Raw genomic sequence first — 23,039 nt, 5'->3', positions numbered from 1 at the left:
TTTGAAGTGTATGGGAAGTCTATTCCATAGCATGAGCAGTCTCTGGGTTATGAACCTGTCACTCCAGCACAGTCTGTTGATTGTGGTAAGGAGGTTGAGGTCTCTGGAGCGTGTGGTGCGGAGGGATTAGGATTTCTTTAGATGTAGCATTTCTAACAGAGCTGGGTCAGACATGGCTTTGTAAGTCAAGCAGAGATCGCCTCTAAGTAGGCGATATGAGACAGAGAATAGTTGGAGTTTTTTGAGTCTGTCCATATAGGACAAGTGTTTAAGACCTAGGATCCTTTTTGTGAGGTACTTTTGTGGCCTCTCCAGTTGTTCCAGGTGTCTAGTGAGGTACATGCCAAATGGGGCATTGTACTCGATGACTGGCCTAATGAGGGAAGAGTAGAGGGAGACAATGATCTCTTTCTTCCTGGATGCAAAACCCTTAGTAATGAGATGTGCCACATAGAAGGACCTTCTGACCACAGTGGCAATGTGATGGCCAAAAGAGAGGTTGCTGTCAACCTGTGTTTCTAGATCTCTTATAATGCCTTCTATGTTCAGTGGACTACCACTGATGTGGTAATTCATGGGAACTGGGTTTTTCCCAAAGGGGATGACGACACATTTTTTGGAAATGAGCTTAAGGCCATGGTTCTGCCACCAGTCATCGGTCTCAGTGAAGCCTTTCTGTAGGATGTTAACATCACTTGGGGAGTTAATAATGGCTCCCAACTTGCAATCATCTGTGGACTTTGTCAGCCAGAGTCCCATCATGTTGGCCTGGACTTCTGAGAAGTAGATACCAAACAGGACAGGACCCAGGGCTGATCCCTCTGAGACTCCACTCGTGACTGGTTGGCAGTCTGACTTAGAGTCAGCTACTTTCACACTGTGGGTTCTGAGAGCCAGTTTGCAACCCACCTAGTGATATAGGGGTTGATGCCTAGCTTAGTGAGTTTTTCTATGATTCCTGAGTGGGGAATGGTATCAAAGGCCTTGGCCAGATCAAGGTAGGCTGTATGAACCACCTTGCCTTCACTGGGATGAAAGACATGGGACGGATTACTGGGGTAAAAGATATGAAGTACATTACTGGAGTAGAAGACAAGGGACATATTGTTGGGCAAAATGCATGAACTGAATTACCAAGAGGACAATATTTAGGTTATAGCATTGGAAATGTTACTGGGCAGAAGACATGGGGCAGAGTACTGTGACAGGTATTATGCATTAGATTACTGGGGCATAAGGCATGGGTCAGATTACTGAGGTTGAAGACAATGGTTAAAATGATGAGGCAGAAGACATTGATTAGACTCCGCTTTCAGGAAGAGTGTGATAAATTATGAAAGCAGAGAACATAGGCCAGATTACTGATGTTTTTTTTTTTTCTTCTTCTTACGCAGTTGCTACCTGTCCTGAGCTAATTCCTGTGATATGAAAGTTACATGTAAGGTGAAGTAAGTGAGATATTACCTGTCTGGGTAGCATCCCGACTATATGGCAATACTTGCCCTGTCCCTTTTTCTATCGTCATTAAAATTTAATGACTTTTTATGAGGAATGAAATCTTAACAGCAGTTTAAAAATAGCATTAATATTTTTGGTTGACCATGACAAACAGAAGTGCTTAAATGTGTTATCCTGAATAATATATTATATAGATTACACTGAGGGACTTGAACCTAGTTTTCAGTCTATATTGTGTCTATCTCCAAATAAACAATATAAATACATTTTAACTATAAGATAAAGTTACAGAGAAGTACATCAGTATGTCTTTATTTTCTATTTCATTTTATTAATTTCTTAGTTAGGACTCCAAGAAAAGACAATGCTTAAGGAAATACATAATTTAATAGGTGGCCTGTGTGGGTATTACCAGGTGTGGGGCTCTAAGCTGTGATTATCTGAAAATAATCCCATGCCAAGTAAAACAAGACTATAATGGGAACGATGATGAATGTGTGAGTTGATGGACAGATAGTTTCTTATTTTAGATTCTGTGCTTCAATATATAACAAAAGCTGAGTATTCTGTTACGTTCTACTGTTAGTAAAACAGAAAGGGGCCCCGTGAGTTTAATTATTTGTTAACCAGGTTAGAGCAATGATCCACGCTGACCTTTTTTCAGATTCAGTTTGGGAGTACTGTCTGGTTAAGTGACTTACTCAGAGTCCAACATTAGATAAATGAAGGCTGAAACAATCAAACCCTGCTCCACACAATGAAGTTTGTTTACAGCTTTGAGGGAAAATTAATCATCCCATATACTTGTTTACACAAACTCCATTCCACACACCTTCAGATAGAAACAACTCTGATCCAAAACAATACCAAAACAGCAAAAATCTTCAGAAGTCAGGAATCGAAAAACAGGAACCAAAGTCAAATCCAAAAGCAAATTGTTTAGTTTGCTGTCCATAAGTTATTAATTTAGGACAAATGTGTAAACATGTTGTCATATAACAAAATACCAGTAAACAGAAAATCTCCAGTAAACAGAAGAGGATGGGTGGACCATTGTCAAGAATGTTTCAATGTTAGAACCACTGTATAAAGGAATTTTATGGTAAAAATTGTCCAGTGTAACGAGGGTGTGATGTTATAAGGAATGGATGTCATTAAGTCCCTAGGTATGGTAGAAGTGGAGAAACAGTTTGAAACAACGTACTTCCAATAATCTACAAAAATTTTTTTTTTATTTTACTATTTGTTGACAGGTGTAACATACTGGGCTATAATAATGCAGCTTAATTTGATAAACTCAGATGCAGAGTACAGTATTATAAACACCGACATTCAGTGCAAAGTAATACCAATAACAAAGAAACTCAAACCATAAACAAAATGAATTTACACAAATAAGTGGAAATTTCAGGAGATGGTGACAACATGGTTTTACATTTAGAAACATCACTTATTTTAGTAATTCTCATACAATAATGCAAAGTTAGGGACGGCATTGTGGAGATATTTTCATGTGTTGTAGGAGATAATAATGTATTTGAAAGAGTACAGGGTTTCCTGTCCTTCAGTCATGATGGAGATGAAATCTTTAATTGATAGTTTTCACTGGAAGTGCATGCTTGCAATCTGATTAAGAATATCACGTTGAGTCAGAATGATAAGGAAGCAGCCTTTGTCGGAAGGCTTGTTCATAGGTTCATAGGTTGGTACTAGGCTATCGGCCCTAGGGCCTATACAAGCCTAGCCATAACAGTTCCCTGGATATTTCTTCCCACAATATTTGCTTCTCTGGACCCCTGTCTAGCAGAGCAACTGGCGTAATCCCCGAGGTGAATTTCCTATCTCCCATCCAATTGTCAAGGTTCCTTTTGAATAGGGCCAAGGAGGCACTCTGCTTGACATGTATGGGCAGTCTATTCCAGAGTATGGGAAGTCCCTGGGTCAGGAACCTATCCCTCCAGCATGTTTTGTTCATTGTGATGACAAGGTTTAGATCCCTGGAGCATTTGGCTCTGAGGGATTGGGATTTCTTAAGTGGAGCATGTCCAACAGCTTAGGATTTGACATGGCCTTGTATGTTAAGCAGAGATCACCTCTGAGTAGACAATATGCCACAGAGTATAGTTGGAGTTTTCTTAGATGGTCAGCATAGGGCATCTGCTTTAGGCCTGTGATTCTTTTAGTGAGGTATTTCTGTGGCCTTTACAGCTGTTGCAAATTTCTTGTGAAGTACATATCAAACGGGGAGTTGTACTCTATAATGGGTCTAATGAGGGATGAGTACAGTGGGACAATGACCTCCTTTTTTCTGGATGAAAAGCCCTTAGTGATGAGGTATGCCACAAAGAAGGATTTCCTGACTGTTGTGGTGATGTGGTTATCGAAGTTGAGACCACTGTCCACCTATGTCCCTAAGTCTCTCATCACACTTTCGGAGTTTAGTGTACTGCCACCTATGTGGTAATTTATGGGTACATGTTTTGTCCCAAAGGGGATAACTATACATTTATTGGCATTAAGCTTGAGCCCATGGCTCTGGCATCAAGCATCTGTTTCTGTAAGGCCCTTTTGTAGAATATCCACATCATTTGGGGATTCAATAATGGCTCCCAGTTTGCAGTCATCTGTGAACTTTGTTAGCCAGAGTCCCTTAGTGTTGGTCTGTACTTCAAAGAAGCAGATGCTAAACAAGAGCGGTCCCAGGACTGAACTCTGACGTACTCCACTTGTCACTTGTATGGAGCTGGATTTGGAGTTGGCTACTTTTGCAGTCTAGGTTCTGTTAGTAAGCCAGTTGGCAACCCATTGAGTGACGTAGGGATTTATGCCCAGCTTAGTAAATTTATCTATGATTCCAGAGTGGGGGATGGTGTCAAAGGACCTTTTATAGAAAGCTGGTAAGGCAGATGTTCCAATGAATCTCTGAACCAGTAATGAAGTGTATGTATTTATTTATTTATTGCCATTTGTTTACTGGTAAAGTCTGACTGGGCATTGCCAACAATTTTCTGCAGAGGCCCAGAGGAACAAAGCTCCAGGAAATACAATAGTAAGAAAATCATGGGCATAAATAACATGCAAGATAAATAAGTAATACAAATGAGTGTATTTACTATTGGAAATTAAAACAATACTCTCAAAGACATACAAACAGAATAACACAATTGGTATAAGAAAGAAAATAAAGAGAACGATTAACTTGCAAAAAACATAACTTTACAGTAGGCAGGACATAATGGGTGTAATGGCTGTGTAAACTGGCTATGTCACTGTATCAAGCCTGGTTAACCTGTCTCTGGAATGTGTAAATCTGCTAGGTAGCCTGCTATGTAATTTTATCCGATTCTCTCACTGAATAACACTACCTGATGATTTGTTATAATGTTTGCTCTTCTAATCACTGAAAATATTCTATATGTAATTTGTATTGTCTGCCCATCTAATCTCTGTAAATAATATATTTGTTATTTGTAATATGTGACATGTTATGATGATTTGTTATTCCATGAAGCTTTTCTCCCCGGGCCTCCGCTGACAATGGACATGCATCCAGTCGGACTATCTCGGTCAACAAATGTAAAATAAATAAAGTAAAATAAAAATAAAATGAATAAGATGGTTGAAGCTGTGGGAAAAGGATGGAGAAGGAAGATACAGGTGAATTATTCATGAAGAACATAGAAGATTATGGTATGTGAACATGACGTTATCGATGATGTAACAGAAAAATGAAAGAAGAGTGTGGACAAGGAAATAATAACGAAATAACGGATGCATTAAATTAAATAAACTCAGGAGTGGTTGGTGTAAGTGCAGACTAGTAATGTACATATATTATGAGCAGGTGATTCTCCATTGGATGTGAGTGACATAAAATATGTTTACATCATTATTAAATTCCACCTGCAGAAAGAATGGGTAGCATAAGTTGGGATAAAGTCATTTATCTGAAAATGTGAAGTAAAACACATAATTAGCATATGTTGTGACAATGAAAACTACCTAAGGTTTTCAGCCTATAATACCCAAGTGAAGTAAAAAGACAGACTATCCGGAACTGAGTTAGATATTTTAAATGAAAGATGAATTGGGCGTTCAACACATCAGTCATTGTCATGCGAAATGTGATAAATGGAATGGATGCTATAAACTACAGGGATTTAGACGTTAGTTCTTCTCAGATGCCTGATTGTATAGAAAGCTACTCCAGTATAGAATGGATGAATAGACATAGGCAAGAGTATGTGAATGCAGTCTGGAAGACATAAACATGCTTATTAGTTGCTGATAGTTGGAATGGTATGATAAAGTTAGCCATGGATACAAAAGGTGTGTAAAACAACAGTGTTAATGACATGCATTCTTTGCATTTAGTTACTTATATAGATCGTTACTAACTTAATTAGTAACTTAGTTCTATTTATTTATTAATCATATAAGGCAACTGAGAAATAATAAAAAAAAACAGGTAGCTGGGTAAAGGCCGGAACACTCAAGCGTAAATGGGAAAAAAATGATAAAAAATAAGTATTCCGACCACCACAAAAACTTTGTATTATATACAGTTTTCATGGTGGTTGGAATACTTATTTGTTATCATTTATTCATTTACACTTCAGTGCGCCAACCTTTACCCAGCTTCTTGTTTTTTTTTTTTGTTTTTTTTTTTTATATAACTATATAGGGTGTATACTCTGAACTCAGCCACAGGGGGATGCACAAGCCAGTGTATTTCTTTGTGCCAGTCCCAAGCCCGGATAAATGGGGAGGGTTACATCAGGAAGGGCATTTGGTGTAAAATTTTTGCCAGATCAAATATGTGGACAACAATACAGATTTCCATACAGGTCTGGTTGAGGCCATGGTTAACAATGACCACCACCAATACTGTCAGCGAACAGGGTAGTTGAAACTGGGCTACTGTTGTCCAAAGGAGAAGAAGAAGAAGAAGAAGAGGGGGAAGGCATGCCTGGAGATAGGAGGAGAGGAGGAAGGCTAGGAGTGTGGAAGTGAGGGTAGGAACTTTGAATGTTGTCAGTATGACTGGTAAAGGGAGAGAGCTAGCTGATACGATGGAGAGAAGGAAGGTTGACATATTGTGCATGTTAGAGACCAGATGGAAGGGTAGTAAGACAAGGTCTATCAGAGGTGGGTTCAAATTGTTCTACCATGGTGTGGATGGGAGGAGAAATGGAGTGGGGATTATTCTGAAGGAACAGTATGTCAAGAGTGTTTTGGAGATGAAAAGCATGTCAGACATAGTGATGTTTATGAAGCTGGAAATTGATGGTGTGATGATGTATGTTGTTAGTGCATATGCTCCGCAAGTTGGGTATGTGATGGATGAGAAAGAAAAATTTTGGAGTGAGTTGGATGAAGTGGTGTAGAGTGTACCCAAGGGTAAGAGAGTGGTGATTAGAGTGGATTTCAATGGGCAGGTTGGTGAAGGGAACAGGGGAGATGAAGAGGTGATGGGTAGGTATGGTATTAAGGAGAAGAATGCAGAAGGTCAGCTGGTATGGAGTTTGCAAAAAGGATGGACATGGCTGTGGTGAATACGTATTTTAAGAAGAGGGAGGCGCATAGGGTGACATACAAAGGTGCAGGAAGATGCACACAGATGGATTATATCCTATGCAGGATGGCCAGTCTGAAGGAGATTGGAGACTGCAAAGTGGTCTCTGGGGACAGTGTAGTTAGGCAGCATAGGATGGTGGTCTGTAGGATTACCTTGGTGATCAAGATGAAGAGGAGGAGAGTGAGGGCAGTGCTAAGGCTCAAATGGTGGAAGTTGAAAACAGATGACTGTAAGGTGGAGTTCAGGGAAGAGATGAGACAGGCACTGAGTGGCAATGAAGAGTTATCAGATAGCTGGGCAGCCACAGCAGAGCTGGTAAGGGAGACAGCTAGAAAGGTGCTTGGTGTGACATCTGAACAGAGAAAGGAGGATAAGGAGACCTGGTGGTAGAATGAGGAAGTACAGGACAGTATACAGACGAAGAGGTTGGAGCAGAAGGGGGATTATCAGAGAGATGAAGAAAGTAGACAAGAGTACAAGGAGATGAGGTGTATGGTGAAAAGAGAGGTTGTGAAGACTAAGGGTAAGGCGTATGGTGAGTTGTATGAAAGGTTGGACACTAAGCAGGGAGAAAAGGATCTGTACTGATTGGCTTGACAGAGGGACTGAGCTGGGAAAGATGTGCAGTAGGTTAGGATGATAAAGGATAATGAGGGAAACGTACTCACAAGTGAGGAGAGCATGTTGAGCAAGATGGAAAGAGTACTTTGAGGGCCTGATGAATGAAGAGAATGAGAGAAAGGGAGAAGCTTGGATGATGTGGGGATAGTGAATCAGGAAGTCCAACAGATTAGCAAGGAGGAAGTAAGGACAGTTATGGAAAGGCTGTTGGTCCAGATGACATACTTGTGGAAACATGGAGGTATTTAAGAGAGATGGCAGTGGAGTTTTTAACCAGATTGTTTAATGAAATCTTGGAAAGTGAGAAGATGCCTGAGGAGTGGAGAAGTGTATTGCTACTGATTTTTTAAAATAAGGGTGATGTGCAGAGCTGTAATAACTATAGAGGGATAAAATTGATCAGCCACAGCATGAAGTTATGGGAAAGAGTACAGTAAGTCAGGTTAAGAAGTGAGGTGATGATTAGTGAACAGCAGTACGGTTTCATGCCAAGAAAGAGCAGCACTACAGATGTGATGTTTGCTCTGAGGGCACTGATAAAGAAGTATAGAAAAGGTTAGAAGGAGTTGCATTATGCCTTTGTGGACTTAGCGAAAGCATATGACAAGGCGCCTAGAGAGGAGTTGTGGTATTGTATGAGGAAGTTGAGAGTGGCAAAGAAGTATGTAAGAGTGGTACAGGATATGTATGAGGGCAGTTTGATAGTTGTGAGGTCTGTGGTAGGAATGCCAGATGTTTTCAAGGTGGAGGTGGGATTACATCAAGGATCAGCTCTGAGCCTTTTCTTTTTTGCAATGATGATGGACAGGTTGAAGACAAGAGTGGGGAACAGGTTGAGGAGACCATGGAGAGGTGGAGATATGTTCTAGAGAGGAGAGGAATGAAGGTCAGCAGATCTAAGACAGAATATATATGTGTGAATGAGAAAGAGGACAGAGGAATGATGAGTGTTGCTTGTCTTGTGTAGCTAGTTAAGACCAAGAGGCTTGAGTGTTCGTTTACATACTTTATTACTTATAAACACATCAGGATGACGAGCAGCAGCATAAAATATAAACAAAATAACTGACTGACTACTATGCATACATGCATGCTTACACCTCTGCAGCTCACTACAAAATGGCAGTCTTGCTTGCACATGCTCAGTATTTATATACATGTGCTAGCTCACTTGATAGCTTCTTAAAGATACATACACATTCTGATCTACAGCCTCTCTCTTTACTGAGCTGTCTTGTGATGATAATGACATCTGAATATGCATGCAAATTATATAAACAATAATGAATAAAACAACATTCATGTCCAAGTTGCCATGTATCTGGAAAATGGTCTGAAAATGCAACCTGATCTAGTAATGTAACAGTTAGGACTGGGTTTAGCAACATGGCAATCATTGGTGAACAATCTGCTTTAGGACTTTTGGGGATATTCTCAGAACAGGGATATTTGCTGGAATGTAGTCTGAAACTGGAACATTGGATAAGTCACTCTGAGAACTAGAGTCTTTATCACAGCCAAGATGCTGCAATACTGGCTCTGACACCGGTACAAAGAAGTTATGTCTTGTCATAATGTTCCATCTGTATTGTCGATCTTCATCTATTCTTCACTTGTGGGTTACGGTTCCGATCTTCAGAACCTATGCAGCTGTTATAATGCTCGTACCAGCCAAAAATCTCTTGAGCTGCTAGTCTACCCAAAATGCCCTTCTCAACATTACCTCAGATCATGTTTGCTATCATGCAGATAAGACAATCGTACAGTATAAGACAGAAGCCTTGTCCAAGGTATGCCTAACAATAAGAACCCAGGACAGAATGTTGCTCCACCAGAAGTCTAAAGGAGGGGGCAGGTGGGAGGGACGTAAGAATAAATGAAGATTGACAACACAGATGGAACATTATGGTAAGACATAACTTCTTTATCTGATGTTGTCAATTTTCATCTATTCTTCACTTATGGGACAGAGTCCCCAACTACCCTAGATCCCGGGTGGCCTCAAGGAAGAATATTTCTGAGAACCGTAGAACCAAAGGATGCTCTCCCTCTGGAGACCATATCCAATTTGTAATGAGTAATAAAGGTATATGGATTAGCCCAGGTCGTAGCTGCACACATTTCTGATATGAAAGCCTTAGCATGAAAAACAGCCAATGTTGCCATTGATCTGGTAGAATGTGCCTTAACCGGCAATAGAAGTTTCATGCTATGTTTCTTGTAAATGAAAGAGATGCAATTTCTTAACCACTTGGAGAGAGTCACTTTGGATACTGGTTTGCCCAGAGTTGCACTTGCAAAGGACATGAATTATTGTTCTGATCATCTAAATTGTTTAGTTCGATCAAGGAAGAAATGTAACTGCCTTTGCACATCCAGAAGGTGCAAGCAGTACTCACCTTTATTTGAAAAGTTTGGAAAGAATACAGGTAAGTCTATAGATTGGTTGGTATTGATCTCTGATATAACTTTAGGTAAGAAAGTAGGGTTAGTTCTGAGTGATATTCTGTCTTTGTGGAAAATTATGAGGCTTGGAACATAGAGCCTGTAATTTGGAGACTCACCTTGCTGAGGTGACAGCTATAAGGAATACTGTCTTCCAAGAAAGGAATTCTAAATCACAAGTTGCTGCATGTTCAAATGGAGGTGAAGTAAGTGACTGTAATACAAGAGTTAGGTCCCATGGTGGAAGAGGATCTTTGAAAGAGGGCTTCAAGCAGATCATCCCCTTTAGAAAAACCTTAAAATGTCTGTGAGAGATTAAGGGTTGATCTCCGACACCGTAATGGAAATTTGAGATAGCTGCTAGGAGAATTTTGATAGTATAAGTAGAAGCTCCTTTATTAAAAATGGTAGTTAGAAAATCCAGATTTTTTTCCTACTGGAGCTGAAAAGGGGTCTAGACAAATGGTCTAGACCATTGTCTGAGACCCAAATAGAAAATCTCTTCCATTTACTAGGTAGAGTTTCCTGGTAGGTGTTTTGTGGGATGCCATCAAGATGTGTCAGACGGGGGAAGGAATACCATTATGTCTGGTGACTACTGGAATTGGATAAACCAAGCTGTCAGCTTGAGATAGTGAAGGTTGGGATGTACTAGTCCCTGGGGGTGGGACAAAAGATCCAGAACTGGGTCCAGGATCCAAGGGCAGTGTAGTAGATGAGGCCAGAGGAAGGGAAACTGTATATGTCGAGGCCAGTAGGGAGCAATGAGGATCACTTTGCTTCCAACCAAGCTGCTTCCTTGAGAATAAAAGGGATCTGAGGAAAGGGGTAAAGGCATAAAGGAGATCCAGGGGCCAATTGTAGAGAAGAGCATCCCTGCAGGATGTCCCTTGAGGGGGGAAATTATGGCAAAGTAGCTCCTGCACTTGTTGTTCGGGGAGAGGCAAACAGGTCACAGCAAGGCTGGCCCCAGCAAAGAAAGATCTCCTTCGCTACTCTAGGGTTCAGAGACTATTCATGAGGCATGAGGATGCACCTGCTTAGTTTGTCTGCAATCATGTTGGAGGTCCCTGGGATGTGCATTGCTATCAGGAAAGCGGTTGGATGTTATAGCCCATTGCCACAATCGAAGGGCTTCCTGACACAATGGGTAGAACTCGGTTTCTCCTATTTGTTGATGTACCAGACTACTGACTTGTTGTCTGACTGAATAACTATCATTCCTTAAGGTAAGGCAGAGTGAAATGCCTGCAACGCCAGAAGCACTGCTCTTAGCTCTAGAACATTGATAGGCAAATTGGCCTCAGAGGGGGACCAGGTGCCTTGGACTGTCTTCCCGAGATAATGCCCCCTCCACCCTATCTGGGAAGCATATGTGGTCACTATGGCCTTGGGCTGAATAGGAGCAAAGGGACAGCCTAGCAGAATCATCACTGAGTGCATCCACCAGGATAGGTTATTCTTGCATTGACTGGATATGAAAACTAAATGGTTCATGAGGTGAGTTAGAATAAGCCCATTGGTTTGCAAGTAACCATTATAAAAGTCTCATGTGAAATCTTGCTAATGGAACTAATGTGATGGCTGCTACCATGAAACCCAATGCCTGCAGAATCAAATAAGTAGGAACTTTGTTCAAGTGAAGAAGAGGAAGGATCTGAGACTGAATTTTCTGTAGCTTGTGTCGTGGGAGCGATGTTATGGAAGAGATGGTACTGAGGTGAGCTCCGATAAATTCCATGTCCTGAGAAGGGGTTAGCTGGGATTTTGCTGGATTGTCTGTTATGCCCAACTGAAGGGCTAGTTTCAGAATGTAGTCTGCAGTTTGTAGAAGTAGATGCCTGGTGGGAGTGGTCAGGAGCCAGTTGTCTAAATCAGAAAACACTTGGAATCCGAGCAGCCTCAGATGTGCTGTGACTGCTGCCATACATTTGGTGAACACCCTGAAGGCTGTGGTAAGACCAAAGGGCAGCACTCTGAATTGGAAATGACTGGGTCCCATTCAGAAGTGGGGAAAATGTCTCAAATATTTGTCCAGATTTATGTGGTAATACGCATCTTAAGAGTTGATAGAGCACATCCAATCGTCTTTCTCTAAGAAGAGAGAATTGACTAAACTATGACCATTCAGAATTTTACTTGTTGGATGAATTTGTTCAGTATACTGAGATCCAAAATCAGTCTCCAGACCCCTGTTTTTTTTGGCAATAAAAAGAATCCTGAGTAAAATCCGGATCCTAGTTGGTCTGGTGGGACTTCTTTGATGACTCTTTTTTTCTAGCAGCTTTTGTATTTCTATTGTGGCTTGAACTCTCTGACTGGGTGGAATGTCTTGGAGTCTTGCTGGGGATCTTGGGCAAAGATTGAAGGGAATTAGATAACTTCTGGAAATGATCCTTAGCACCCAGGCATCGGTAGTTATGTGTCATCAGGCATTTGGGTGCAAGGAAAATCTTCCCCTGACTGCTTCCAGAGGTAAGCAATCGGGCAACCTTCAGGAGAGCTGATAGGGTTGACCAGAGAATGAATCTCTGGAACCCTGATTCTGCAGACAACCCCTACCTCTGTGATGGCGTCTTCCACTATAACTTCCCCCTCTGCCCCGAGGGGAGTCCAAGCCATGTGTGCCCTGGAAAGGCTTCTGGGATTTTTTGAACCACATTTTACCACTGCTTTGATTCCTGGAATAGGATAATTGAGGAGTGGAGAAACAGATACCCATGGCAGACAAAGTCTCTCCATCCTTCTCAAGCCTGGACAGAATTTTCTTTACCTTGGGAGCAAAGGGTTGGGAGGATGGCCTAATGGTTAAGGTGTTTGCCTTACAAACACAAGGTGCAGGGTTTGAGTCTCACAAGGCTCGCAAGGGCAGTTAGCCTAGTATGAACCTATTTAGGGGTGGGAGGTTGGCGTAATGTTTAAGGTGCTTACCTTGGAAACATAAGGTGCAGGGTTTGATTCTGACATGGGGCAATTGGCTAGGCTTAAAATTGCCCATAAGGGCAGTCAGCCTAGTACTAACCTATGAACCTATGAAACAAGGAGGACCTGTCAAAGGGGGAATTGACAAAGGAAGACTTGAATGGTTCCAGAAACTTGCACAGGTGCATCCAAGCATGCCTCCGAATTGCAGCACCTGAAGCTGCTGACCTGGTTGCCCCTTCAGCTGTATGTGCAGTGAGCTTCATGGATGAGTTTGAAATTTGACTCCAGGGTAGCTAGTTAGGAGGCAACTTTTTCCTGGACCTCCTTAGCCACAGCTCTCACCAGAGTATCTGACAGCTCCTTGACCAGATTCCTTTGGAGCCTTGTGAAATGAGCCAAAAAGTTCAAGGACCTAATGGAGAAGGTCGATGAAGCATAGACCCGCTTCCCAAATCTGTCCATCGCCCTGGACTCCCAGTTCAGGGGATGGACAGTAGAACTTTCCTTAGCTAGTTATTTTCTCATAGCAGCCACTACCGCTATTGCATCTACTACCAAGTTTTTAACCTAATGTGGTTGGTCTTCTGTAGCAGTAAGGATTTTATTAGGTCTCCTGGGGACTGGTTCTACAGCATCAGGAGCCTTCCAAGCCCACTGAGCAATTAATTTAATTAAAAAATCAGCAGGTAGGGTCACCCAGGCGGTAGATGAGCAGGCACCAAAGGCCTGCAAGTACACAAATTCCTCTGAAGATGGGTTTTTGGACTTCCAATCACCCCTCTGCTTTAGGATCTCCAGACTGTCTCCAAAGGAGACTGTGGGAAACCCTCCCCATCATCAAAATCCATGTCCTCTGTGACAGATTCTTCAGGAGAATCAAGGTGTTTCCTCTTATACAATTTTTTCCAAGGCTGCTCTTCAGTAGGGACATCCAAGGAGGACTCAGAAGAAGGAGTGCCTTTAGAAGGCAAGTCTTGAAACCATGGTGCGCATTGTCCAGGGGTAGAGGTCGGTGGCTGAACTGAAGGACCTGGAGTCACAGGGGAAGACTCCAATAACCCAGAAGCCACCAGAAAAGAAGCAGTGGCTAAAGCCCTTTCCATAGCCTGAAAGGCAGGACCCCCCCCCAGGAGGAATGGGAGCCTGGTACTGAGACAAACTTAGAACCGGGGTCACACCCCACCCTGAGAGCCCCACCTGACATATCAAAACCAAGTAAGGTTCTGGGGACTCAACAGTGCCAAAGGCACCGATGGAGTCAGGACTAGACTCAGCGCCAAAGACAGGAGTGTTGTTGGTGCCGAAGTTATCAGTACCTGGGACAATGAAGTCAAAAGCTCTAAAGCCTGTGTCAAGGTTAGAGAAGGAGAATATGTAGGGGGTGGCTGTAGAAAAACCCACTGCTCTGGACGTGAGAGGGGCTTGAGAAGAGGATGGTAGGCCCTGGCCTTTCAAGATCTGATCTACCAATTTAACAATATCAACCTCAGATAGACTTTTGGTGGAGTGCATGGAAAAAACAGAAGACAATTCGGGTGTCTCCAGGAATGGGCTGGGGAGTTGACCATGAAAGGGATCCAAGGAAGGAGAGTAAGTAAATCTCGGTTCCATGGATAACACTAATTTCAGTACCATCTGCACAGTGGGTGAAATGGGCAGAGAAGTGGCTGGAGTGGTAATCGGCACTGATGTTGGAATCATGGTCAAGGTCGGAGCCATAATCATTATAATAGAACTAATTGACATAGCTGGAGTAGAAAGTACCAATAATTTTTTAGGTGCCAGAGATTTAGTCTGCTCTGAGAGCCTTGGAACCTTAACTTTTGGTTCCAAAGATGAACCCTTGGCAGCATGCTTATGTTTCTTGGTGGACTGTGCCAAGGAAGACGTCAGCACCGATCGAGAGGACTTAGATCCAGAAGCTGGTGGTGATGGTTGGCCTTGAACAAGGCTTCTTCAAAAGGGGCTTTAAGGAGCCCTTCGAGAATAAATTTATTTTTTCTTTTCTGCCAGAGTTCCAGTACTGAAACCCTGGCAGATTGAGCATTCTATACTCAAATGGAGAACACTCAAATAGTAGACACAAGATTCAATGTTATCTGAGTTTGACATCTTTCTGCCACCCTCTACACACTGCTTAAACCCTGTAGGAGAAGTTTTTGGCTTCTCTGCCATGATCCTGACAAAACAAAACAGGAAGGCAGAAAGGAAAGAAAAAGAAAGAATGAAGAAATCAACTCACACGACAAGTGAAAAACCTACCAATGATGATAGATAGACTACCAACGGTAGGGAGAAGAGAAAGGGGAAAGACTACCAGCAGTGGTAGGGAGAAGTTTACTAACGGTAAAGAGAACTACAGTGCACTCACTATGGGTAGACTAAAATAGAAGGAATAGTAAAGGTTTTATAAAGATAATAGGAATATATATATATATATATATATATATATATATATATATATATATATATATATATATATATATATATATATATGTGTGTGTGTGTGTTTGATTTGATATATAAATATATATACTTAGCTTTATGAGAGATGGCTGACATGTCTTTTTCGCAAGCATGGCAAATGAAATATGAGGTAATGTGGAGAGGGGTATTGTGGGTAGACTAGCAACTCGAGAGATTTTTGGCTAGTGTGAGTTTATAATGGTCAGATCAGTTCCAAGGTTCAGAACCGTAACCCACAAGTGAAGAATAGATGAAGATAACATCAGATTAACTGTTTCCGATTTCATCTGAATTCTGTTCTTTGAGATTCCACAATGTATGATCTTGGCTCTGGACATAAATTTTCATGACTCCAATCCAATCAAAACTTTTTGCTGTCTACATCCTCACTATCTCCCCTTCTTGAAATGGATTGAGCAGTTTGCTGGTCTTATCATAATAGCACTTCTGGGACAAATGCTTTTTCAGGATTTGAGCTTTCACTGCTTTGTTGTTCATAGCACATGGAACCAACAAATTTCTACTGACTGGTCGTGTCTTTCTAGTTTGTCTCAACATAAGTCTCTGGGCAGATGAACCAAGATGATTATTATGAGGAATGTTTCTGAGATTCAGGAGATTTAAAAAAAAACATCAGTATTGTCTCATTTCGACTTCTCTAACAACTGTGTTGGACTTTGAACTGCACGTTCTGCCAAACCATTTGACTGTGGGTACTCAGGACTACTCGTAACATGAATAAAGTTCCACTCTTCATTAAATCTCTTGAATTGCTGGCTTGTAAACTGTGCACCATTGCCAGAAATAACTTTGTGCGGACTACCATGGACAGAAAAATGTCTCTTCAACTTAGTAAACACAGTAATGGATGTGAGATTATGAAGCAGGTCAATTTTGTACCAATTTGATTAAGAGTCTACTAACACCATGTAATGTTGACCATTCCATTCAAAAATATCTGTAGCTACTGTTGACCAAGGTAGATCAGGAATCTGGTTTAGCTGAAGTGGTTCTTTCTGTTGATGCAGTTTAGTACTATTACAAACAAAACGGTATGAAAGTGCTCTCTCAATATCTCCTGGCAGAGAAGGCCAAAATACTAATCCTCTCACCCTTCTTTTGGTAGAAACAGTTCCTGGTTGGCCACGATGCAAGATGTTAATATACTCTTGTTGCAAGGATTTTGGAACAATCACTTTTGGACTTTTCATGATGATACCATTGTCAGACAAAATCTCATTTCTGTAAGGAAAATACTGTTGCACTTCTTGTGGTAAACAAGACTGCTTTGACAGTCATCCTCGACTGATAAAGTGGTTGAGCTTCTGGAGAACTGGATCTGAAGCTATATGAGTTCTAAGCTCATCAAGATGTGTGGAAGAACAATTTCTCACTTCCATGACTTCAAAATCAGGTTGCTCATTTTCATGCTGTTCAGTTTTTTTTCTGGGCGATCTGGATAAAGTATCAGGAAGATAAAGATGCTTGCCTTTTGTGTAGACAAGAATGACATTATACTTTTGCAATATCAACATCATGCATTGCAATCTTGCAGGAGCTGTGTGCATAGGCTTTCTCAAAATAGTGACTAGAGGTCGATGGTCAGTCTCAATTTGAATAGACCGGCCATAAATATATTCATGGAACTTTGAACATGCAAACACAATTGCCAAGAGTTCTTTCTTTGTCTGAGCATACTGCATCTCAGTTTGAGTTAGAGTTCTCGAAGCACAGGTTAGTGGTCTACCCTCTTGAAGAATGACTGCACCAAGACCAAACTTAGAATCATCACAAGAAAGAGTAACTGGTTTGTGAACATCATAGTATCTTAAAGTAGGACCAGGTTACATCTTTGCATGTCAGCAATTGTAATGGTGCTGAAAGTTGGCTCAATTCTGGAATGAACTTGCCTAGATAATTAACCATGCCAAGAAAATGTTGTAGGGCTTGAACATTGTCTGGTGCTGGCATCTCAAGAATTGCTGTTTGGTTTGAAGGATCTGGTCGTAAGCTGGAACTGGTAAATAAATGACCAACATAAGTAACTTCTTGTACCCTGAATTTGCACTTCTGAGGATTTAGCTTAAGATTCACTTCACGAGCTCTTTCCAAAAGGTGCTTGAGGTTTCTATCCTGTTCGACTTCACCATTGCCTCCTACAAGAATATCATCTACTATAATAGCTCATGGATATCCTGAAAAAATTTGTTCTATAGCATGCTAAAAGACTTTAGTGGCAGAATTTATCCCAAATGACATTCTCAAAAATCTGTAACTGCCAAAAGGAGTACTGAAAGTGATTAGCAATGAATATTTATGATCAATCAAAATTTGCCAAAATGAACTTTTCGCATCTAAGACAGAAAAAACAGTGGCATTTGGCATAAGAGCAGCAACTTTTTCGACTGTACGCATTGGATGATGAGGTCGTTTTAGTGCTTTCTTCAAGTCTCATGGATCAATACATAATCTAATATCATCTGAGATTTTCTTATGAGCTACTGTCATGGGAGATACCCATTCAGTTGGTTCTGCTGCTGGACAAATTACTCCTTGCTGCAACATTCTGTCTAGCTCAGCTTTGACTCTATCCTGCATAGCTACTGGAACTTTCCTTGCTGGTCTGATGACTGGACTGACTTCAGGGTCTAATTTCATGAAGTACGCAACTGGGAGTTTGCCTAGTTTGTCTTCAAAAAGATCAGCAAAGGTAGAAAAAAATAGTCTGGGCAAAATTAGAACAGTTGTCTTTCAAGCTTACATGGTGGACGTCCTCATTAAATGAAAGCAGTCCCATTTTTAAACTGTCTCTGAGGTCTAATAATGAATGTACATGCCTTTTGACTATGTAAAATTGCAAGTGATAGCTGTTCCCAGCAGAGTAACATGAAAGCATTACTGAGTCTTCAGTATGAATTTCTTCACCACAATAAGCAACAAGCTTTGTGCACTTAACCAAATCAAGCTTCTCACCAGCTCTTACTCTAGCAAATGTTTCTGCTGACATAACATTACACTTTGAACCAGTATCAGCTCTGAGCTCTGTGGGTCTCCCATTAATCTGAACAGTACAAAATACTTCATTCTTTGCCCACAAATCTACTGCATTGACTATTTCACCAAGCACAATAGACAGACAGACAGACTTACAGAAAAAAATTGGTATCTTTCTACTAATATTAATAAAATCTACCAGTGCACATAATTAGAACATATGTTTTGTTATGACATTTGGGTCTAATTTATTCAAAGTTATGCAGATTATTGACAAATGTTGGCCAATATTACTTGAATGTTTTTTTTTAATTGATCACTTATTTATTTTGTTTGGTTACTCGTTGCCAAATGAGTTCCAGTTTAGTTATCATAAACAGTAAATTTTAATTGGGTTTTTTAACTATTGTAAGAAGGAACTGGTCAGTTCCCCATATCTCTGTTTAATTAGTTGCGAAAATAGAGGGAGCATGCCATGTGTTAATTGCAGACCATGTTATGACATATAAACCTCCACTAGTTTCACTATAGTTAATATGTCTAAATATTAAAAAATATTTCAGTGGCATTAATTGTACTGTTCTCTGTGGTGTATACCTGTTCAAGCATCTAGGATATTAAAACATGATATTCAGAACTTAGGAGGAATAGGTGTAAAAAATCCAGTAATGCCCCAACATAATGCATCTCTACTACAGATACAAAACTACACCAAGAGGAAAATTTATATTCCACAACATTGATAGGGTTATGAATCTGAAAGTAGGCTTACACAGCTATTTTAATTATAAGGAAAGGGGAAAGAATTGTTTTGGAAGAAGCTTTGGTTAAACCAGAGCTAAATAATTCTCATTTGTAAGGGTGCATGTCATTGTTTTATGTCAGGTATTTTATACATACAATTTCCTCTAATTTAATTTCTATGTACCAGAGTTGTACTGCATGAAATTTTATTCAGTTGTAGCTAGGACTGATTATGTAAAATACTGTCTTATAGCATAGTTTATCTGGACCAGCAAATTTAAGACACCAGGTATGCAACTCACAAATAATTATTGAAACTTTTTGTTGACATAGAATGTAATGTTTTTAAGTTCAGTAATTTGTATCTACAAATGACGTTTTTGCTTATTGGCTAGGTTATTGTATTTTGATTTTTTAAACACGATAATATGGATTTGTTCATTTATACAGATAAAGCTGTTTTTCATAGTGAATCTGTTTTGTTTTTGTGTTGAATACTTGTATTCATGATGATAGTTCAAAGGAGAAGCATCTGAACATAAACTGTTTGGAACCATTTTTCTAAAAAATACTTTCAACAAACAATTTTGTTTTTTTTCGCAGAGGCAAACCCCCCTGTACCCCGCTGTGGGGGAGAACCCACCCCTAAATGTTATATGCACAGCAGTGAGGCAAGGAGCAAAGAGTATAACAAATGTTCCCTTTCAGTGAAATGTACTCATTATAATTTCATTCTGACAAACCATGTTTAAGTGGTAGTCTGTGTCCTACATGTTTATGAGATTGTGGGTCGAATTGTAGACAGCAGAATTTTGGAAGCAGTACAAAGTGGAAGGATGACAGGTAGGGTAACATAGTGGGGGAAAGTCCTGAAGGGTATTAAAGGTTCTGTCAGTTTACAAAGTTGAAATGGTCCAGGAAAGTGAATAAGACATTGGTGGAAGTTAAGTCAAGAGAATAGCATACAGCATAAGGGAAGGGTGGGAAGGAGGAGGTGAGGGGAGTAGGTGCTGCACGCAAGCCAGCTAGGTACTTTGGGAGAGATAGCGAAAGGAATGTTAATGCAACAGTTGTGCATTCCGAATGATTTTGGAGATTCCTGAACTATTATATAGTGTAGAAACTCAAGCAATGTAAATGCACAGCATAGCTATGTCCAAGTTATGACAAATCAGTCCATATGTTGTGTACTAGTTAATGGCATAAAGACAAAAGTGTGTCGGCATGTACTTATATGATTACTTTGTAATAAAATGTTCCTCCAAAAAATGACTGAATTATAAAAAACTCATTGACATTGTACAGATGTTGTATGAGTTGTGGGAGTGTGTCAGTACTCCCAGAATGGAGAACGCATATGAGTGTACTCAGAATGTCTTTTTCGACGTGCTACCACTGTATGGGGTACCAGGTCTATATGATATCATCAAATATCCTATTTAGCGTACCCTTATTAGTCAAACACTAATAAGTGAATACACTAAATAGCGAACATTCGTTTAACTGAAATATTTCACTGGGTTAAAAACCAGTCGGCCAACACAGAGAACCACAGAAACACATCACCAAACAAAACCCATCACAGCAGGGGGGCTATGCCCACCACACCTCCACCAATGGGGGGCTGTGCACACCACCTTAACTAAATATACCAACTCCAAGATTGCACTATAGTGGGGAAGAGGGCAAATCTCTGATGATGACTGACCTTTTGCTTTCGCAACAAAACATTTTGCTTAAACGAACGTTCGCTATTTAGTGTTTTCACTTATTAGTGTTTGACTAATAAGCATTTGCTAAATAGGACATGCAATGATATGCTGTAGACCTGGGATACCATGTTTTTTGCTTATATGCTATTCAGTCTCTCTACGGGAAATGAGAGAATTGTATTTGCATTCACATCACTAAGCTAACTGTATTCAAGGTGAGCACAGGACTCTGACAACGATGTGTGTTGTCTATGTTGCAGTTGGCCATTTTCAGAAATATGATATCAAGGCACAGATAAGGTCAAGATAGTATGCCATCTGGGAATATGAGGGCTGCATCTTTATTGCTTGCAAATGATGTTGTTTCTTGAAGCAAATGATGCTGTCCTTCTGACCACAAATGACTGTTATAACCAATATTCAGCAAAGTGGTTTACTAGAGAGTGCAAAGTGAAAGGCATAAATATTGGCACCTCCATATCAGAGGTCATGGTTCTATGCTGGAGAGTAGTGCATTGATCATTCAGGTGATGGAGAAACAATTTATTTTAGTAAGACGAGTTTATGTACCTCAATACTTGGTTCATGGGAAAGGTAGAGGGGAATGGGAAATTGACCAGTTTATGGCTGCAGCATTGGCAGATGTACTGTAGGGATTGCATTGCTCTGTGGTGTTGTAGTAAGGACTGCCTCATTGGCCAAAGCTCTCTTTACTGGTCAGCCAGTGTCAGTGATGATCATGACCTCTGGGGGGGGGGTCTATATCACTTAATTGAACTCACTAATCATCGAACACCTGTTTGTTAATCACTTTTTGTCTAAGTCACAAATTAGCACATGGACTTTTCATCAAAGCTTTTTCCAGGGATAACCAATGGTAGGTCAACCCAGTGACTGTCAAAGATATCATAAAGTTTAAAACCTACTCAGGTGGGGGGGGGGCTACCACAATCACTACACCTCAAACCCCACCCACATCTACACAACACACACCCACATATGTGGAGGTCCTCAACAGAAACATACCCAAACAAAGGAGACCTCCGAGGCAAAAACCTCTGAGACAAAAACATACACAATCTCCACAGCCCTCGACACCACATACCATGCACAGTTCACACACCTGTGTCTCACTAAGGCTTAACCATAAATCCAACATATTAGTCATAGGAGACTCCATTGTGAGACACACAAATGTGCCTCTCCCCAGGCTGAATAAGGAGAAAGTCACAGTTAGTTGTTTGTCAGGGGCCAAAGTTAATGACTGGAGACTTATCTCTCCAGACTATATAAAGAGAGAGACATGATTGAACTTGCTGAACATGTGCCCCAGGCAGGTATGTCCCTAGCCGTAAGTAGCATTCTACCGTCACCCAGAATGATGCCTCAGTACAAACAGAAAAACAGAAAATGATTGACTTTAAAAATTGGCTTAGTTTCTGGTGTCATTCCAAGGGGATCCAGTACCTGACAGCCTGGGAAGATATGATTGACAGACCATGATGCTTTGACAGAGATGGCCTGCATCTTTCACCCTTGGGCTTCAGGCTTCTGGCAAAGGCACTTGCCTTCTCCATATTGCCTTTTTTAGAAAAAGTGATGAGGTTAAAACTACAAACATAAAAATTTCAACAAAAAGCAAATTAAAGGTCATGCTGTTTAACGCTAGTAGTCTAAACATGAAACTGTGCTCATTGCAAGCATTCTTAACCCTGGAAAATGCTGACATCTGTGCAGTCACAGAAACCTAGTTCAAAGCTGCAGAGAGCACCCCAGCCATACCTGGTTACTCATCCTATCATACATTCAGACCACAAACTGTGGGTAGTAAAGCCAAAGAAGGTGGCGTTTCAATATATATTAAAGACATACACACCTCCAGGCTGATCAAATAGTATGACGCACAGGAGACACTCCAGGTGCAGTTATCCATTGACAAAATCCCTATACAAATCATAGCTAACTACTGGCCCCCAAATTTAACTCAATATGCCCAAAATGCCTATCTAGAACTCTTTGAATCTATCAAGATTCAACCCTTTACCCTGATCATGGGTGACTTTAACTACCCAAACATAGACTGAAAGAGCTACTCA

Source organism: Protopterus annectens, chromosome 1.part1 (genome assembly GCF_019279795.1).
Source record: "Protopterus annectens isolate FY-2018-M chromosome 1.part1, PAN1.0, whole genome shotgun sequence".
NCBI lineage: Eukaryota > Metazoa > Chordata > Ceratodontiformes > Protopteridae > Protopterus > Protopterus annectens.
The sequence above is the reverse complement of the archived record's forward strand: the minus strand, read 5'-3'. Positions refer to the sequence as shown.